Source organism: Octopus bimaculoides, chromosome 6, assembly GCF_001194135.2.
Source record: "Octopus bimaculoides isolate UCB-OBI-ISO-001 chromosome 6, ASM119413v2, whole genome shotgun sequence".
Classification (NCBI taxonomy): domain Eukaryota; kingdom Metazoa; phylum Mollusca; class Cephalopoda; order Octopoda; family Octopodidae; genus Octopus; species Octopus bimaculoides.
In genome coordinates, this window is record NC_068986.1 from 75,813,480 (window position 1) to 75,819,153 (window position 5,674).

Consider the following 5,674-nt stretch of genomic DNA (forward strand, 5'->3'; position numbering starts at 1 on the left):
ATATATATATATATATAGGAAAGACAGATGTAGTGGATAAAAGAAAGTACGTGTGTGTGCATATATATATATTGTGTGTGCGTGTGTACATGTGAGTGAGCATGTGTACGTGTGAGTACATAAGCCTAATATATATATACACATACATACATAGATAGTTATACATATTTTTATATATTAGACACACACACAAACACACAAGCACACACATACACGTACACACACACCCCTACCTTCATTCACTGCCTTTCGTCGTACTCAGTGTCTGTTATTCGTCTCTCTCTCTCTCTGTTCACCTCCTACACTGAAATCTGTCCTCCTCCTCCTCCTCCTCTTCCTATTCCTCCTTCTCCTCTGCTGCTCCTCCAAATGCTCTCTCTCTCTCTCTCCGACCACTACTTTACTCCTTCCCTCACTCACTAACTCGTTTTTCACTCACTTTCTCCCACTTCATATCATCCTTACATATACATATACATATATATATATATGTTTCTATATTTCTATTTCTCTCTCTTACTCACCCTCTCAGCCTGCTTCTGTTGTTGTTCAGTGAAAAACCCACACAAAATCTAATGCTGGCATGATTCGTGTGACTTCTGTTTCTTCTCTTCTCTTCTTCCTCACTCAGCACCAGTTTACGGAGTCCCGGAGTACCAAACACTATCGTTTGTCTACGTCTATCTGTGTCTTCTATTCAACAACATACCTAGCACTACTACGTTTAGTTTCTGGGGGCCAAATTACCAGCCGAACTCAGTGGTAAGTTGCTTTCCTTGTTATTTCTTTTATTATTATTACCATTATTACATTTCGTTTTCCATTCATTCCTTTTCGTCCTTCTTTCCTTTGTAGGTAAGTTGGTAGGGTAAGAAGGGGAACACATTTCGATATTAGTCCACTCTGTTCATCTAACAACATCATATAGCAGCAATTAGTATTGTTTATGATAATGATAATGATTATTATTTTTATTGTTGTTCTTGTTACAATTGTGTACAGCTCTTGTTTGTTGTCCCCTGTTGTCCTTGTATTCTTACTGTCCTCCACATTGTGTATATATTATGTGTAACATGCACGTATGATATATATATATATATATATATATATACATATGTGTGTGTGTGTGTAAATTGTATACGTATGAATGACAGTATATGCATATACTATGTATGTAATTATGTATATGTGTGCGTGTGCAATTTTAATGTTACTCTGTCTTTAATTGCCGCTACTCTTAGTTTTCTTTGCTCGATGCAAATAATTAAGGCGACAAATGTATGTATATATGTACGTATGTACAGAGATAGAGGGGATAGTCAGAGAGACAACAATGTATTGAGTGGGTATATATATATATGCATGTATGTATGTATGTATATGTACAGAGAGAAAGCGATGGATAGGGTGGAGTACATTTTGTTATTTGTTCTACAATGTATTTTAAATACATATTTTTAATTTTTGTATCTCTTGTCTGGTCCCGTTTTCATTGCCAAGTAACGTTTAAACATTTACACTCATACAACACACAACGCATGCATATACATTCGTATGTATGTTTAATAAACAAGTATATATATATATATATAAACAATATATGACTATATGCATATATATTGTACATGTATATATATATATATATATATATATATATATATATATATGCATGTTTGCATCTGTACGGCAATCTGTCCTTACCGCTTCTGTATCCACAATCACTGGACAGGCAAGCACTCACCTCTGTTGGTCACTGTATCACCCAACATCACACCACTATATATATATATATATATATATATATATATATATGTGTGTATGTACACATTACATAAATATATACCCATGTTCAGCGAGTGTTTGTTGGTCAGTGACACTACAAACTTTCAAGTTGTTCGGCTTTTTGCTGGACAATCGGTTCTACAACACCTCGACCGACCAATCTCCATCGCCGCCGTCGTCAGCTGCACCACTACCACCACCGTCAGCTCCGTCACCACCACCATCACTACCACTACGGCAACTGCCACCTTCATCACCGTTATCACCACTATCGTCACTACCACCACCATCTACGTCACCACCTACGTCACCACCATCGCTGTCATTTCCACCGCTACAACCACCTTTCTTTGATAAAACAAAAAAATACATACAAAAAGTAGTAACAAAAAGACAAAAACCACCGTTGCCACCACCAACACCACTACACTGATTTGTTTTCACTCAGTATATATGTTTATACATACTTTTCTTAGACGGACCCCCACCTCCTCTTTATATACACACGCGCACACATTGCATATGTGTATGAGTGTGTGTGTGTGTGTAAGATATCTGCACTTATATTTGTTCTTCGATGTGTGTTTGAAAGCACGTCTTCGCGTATATTTATGTATGTTTAATACTAGCGTATGTGTACCTGTATGGGTGTGTATTAAGGCCACTTTGATCGCTCCGCTATTATAGAAATACACACAGACACACATACATATACACATGTACACTCTTCTTTATCTACCTCTCTCGATTGTGTGTGTGTGTGTGTATTTATAATTGTTAGTATGTATATACGTGTGATAAGTATTTGTAAACGAGATAAAGATTTAAGACATGCACCTACATACACATCTATGTATACATACAACGCACACACGCGCACAGAGGCAAGCAGGCACACGCACGCACACACACACACACACACTCGGCCTTCTGTTTAAATACAATTTAGTTTATTTTTAGTATATTGGTGTTCAGCTGTAAATGTTTAATTAATCACTGTGCGTATAGGTGCCTATGTGTGTGTGTGTATGTTTGAACATTTGTGCGTTTGGATGGATGGATGTATGTGGCTGTGTGTCTGAATGTATTCCTTTATGTCTGTGTGAACGTATGTGTGTGTGTGTTTGTGTGTCTATATTATGTTACTTTTGTTTTTTACGCGCAAGTTTATTGACCCATCACACTCACATACACTTGTATGTGTGTGTTCGTATGTATGTATGTATGTGTGTAAAATAATGCGAACGTTGAGAACAGAGGAGTGACAGGGGGGGGAGAGATGAACTTCCGGTGATTCCAAACACTTACGGCTAACACACACACACTCACACATTTCCCCCTTTCACCCCCCCCACTTCGGAATTCTTTACGTTTATTGGGGGGAAACGGTTGAATGTCTCTACATCCTGCTGTCACCTATTTCAGTAAATGTCAGAGCTTCTACTTTTCTCAATAGAAATCTGAATATTTATCAATTTATTTTCACTGACATAAAGAAAAACTAATATTCTTTGTTTTGGTTTTTTTCTAGTTGTTGTACGGTTTTTTTTTTCTTCTCAGTAGCATTGTTATTGTATAATTATCTTCCAAAGAATTATAATTTTATATGTAATATACATATATATATATATATATATATATATATATATATATATATATATATATATATATAAACAATTACTGGTGATGTATATCTTGTTCTACGACAAATGTTAACCTTGTGCTTATTCAAAAGAAACGAGTGAGCGTGTGTTGTGTGTATATATATATATATATATATATATACATGCATGCATGTATATATATTTATTTATACATGGATATACATACATAAAATCACATGCGTATATATTTATGTACATGCACGTATGTATAATGTTCTGTTACAATTATTATTGATTGTTTTTGTTTAACATGGACAAGCCTGATCGTGTAGACAAACCGACGAGCAAAGAAGGCATTCCAGGTGTGACCATCCTGTTTGTTGGAATCTACGGCAGGCACTATGACTAACCATATAATCTAATGTCTGTCCTTTTTTTTTTTTAAGAAAGTGGAGTTACGATTTCTGGGTAATTTGATATCTATTTCTAGCAAGTGAGTAATTTCATAGAAGCTTCCTCGATGACGGTAACGGAGGAGGAGGAGGTGGTGGTGGTGGTGGGGTGTAGCAGTGGAAGTGTTACTGATGTGGTTGTTATGGTGGTGGCAGTGGTGGTGGTGGTTGGTTTCCAGAAGTGTTTAAATGTAACAAACATGTAAAACACTGCATTTAGCTTACTTTCAGGACATTGGTTGGTTCTCCTCCCCCCCCCTCCAACTCGCACACGCACACAAAAACTCGCGTGCTCACGCTCATGCATCGTTACTTCCAAGTTTTGTTTTTCATTCCCGATTTTCAGGCGATTATAAAAATAGGAACGTAAAATTAAGTATTTAGAATGAGGTGTAAGTATTTTCACGAGATTTAATTATTACTTTCACTGTGAGATTACATTACTCTCATAAGATCATTACTCTCATATGATCATTACTCATAAGATCATTACTCTCATAAGATCTTCACGTCATTATGAGACTGTTCCCTTAATATGGCTTTTAATATAAAATACAATATACGACCAGCTCAAATGTAAAAATATATTATGGTGTAATCCAGCTTTTAGTTTAGATGTTCTAACATATATTAGCTAAGTTTCTCTTTTTTTTTTTTAAATTTGTGATATATCACAGTTCTCATAAAACTTTAAATAGAAATTCAATTAAAGCAAATTATTCTTGTAAAAATTTATTCAAGCTCATTTTATAATTTTAATAATAATGATATACCCTTTCTCCTCCTACCTCAGACTTCAACAAAACAATTTACCCTTTTAGCTCATTTAGTACGCCAAAGTTGGGTCAGACAACGGTGTTCCCAGAACTTTGATTGGATTTACTAGAAATTGCTTTAAAGTTCGTTTTTATCAACATATCCATACAACCAATATATCTGAGACAAAATATTGTCAACAAGAACCACTAGGTGCGATCTTTGTGTTATGTGAGTGATCATACGTAGCGGAGAGCCTGAGCGGTGGCCAACTAAATCATCTACTTTTCTACGAATATGTATGTGCACACACATACACACGTACAAAAATACACGCGCTTGTGATTATAGAACTTGTGCTAAAGACTAAATAGGTGTGTATGTGTATGTGACAGTATGTGTGCGTGCGTGCGTGTCTGCATACAGCTCTAATTACATGTTTGTCAGTGGGTATTGAACGCTGTAGCATACTCGACGGCTGTTCTCGCGAACCCCCCTCTTCTCCTTTGCTACCTCGCTATAACTATCAATAGCGCCGGCACCACCACCACCTCCACTACCATCGCTCTACCACTTTATGACTTTACCCCCGTCACTGTCACCTTTTTTATAGCTATCACCACTACCTCCAGTGAGCTCCTTCATTCTGAACTATCAACCACCGCCACCCACCATCGCCACCGTACTTAACTCTTATATTAGGTTACATACTTTTGCTACACAAATACTTTTTTTTATCTTCTACTTAAAACAATATCGTTTAGTCGTCCACTTCTTCACATGCATACATACACATTCATTCGTGTACCAACTAACACTCACTCTCTCGTTATGTATGCGTGCGCTCGTTTATGTGTATGTATTATATATATATATGTGTGTATATATATGTGTGTATATATATATGTGTGTGTATATATATATGTGTGTATATATATATATGTGTGTATATATATATATATGTGTGTATATATATATATATGTGTGTATATATATATATGTGTGTATATATATATATGTGTGTATATATATATATGTGTGTATATATATATGTGTGTATATATATATGTGTGTGTATAT

At 35.7% G+C, this 5,674-nt stretch overlaps 1 protein-coding gene across 1 annotated transcript in view; it reads left to right on the forward strand.

Moving 5' to 3' along the window:
* Positions 1–450: 450 nt before the first annotated feature.
* Positions 451–5,674, forward strand: part of LOC106871547 (uncharacterized) — a gene marked incomplete at its 3' end in the record, with an annotated part of 92,136 nt that continues 86,912 nt past the window's right edge. The window contains exon 1 of the mRNA XM_014918049.2: positions 451–762. The remainder of the gene's footprint in view (positions 763–5,674) is intronic.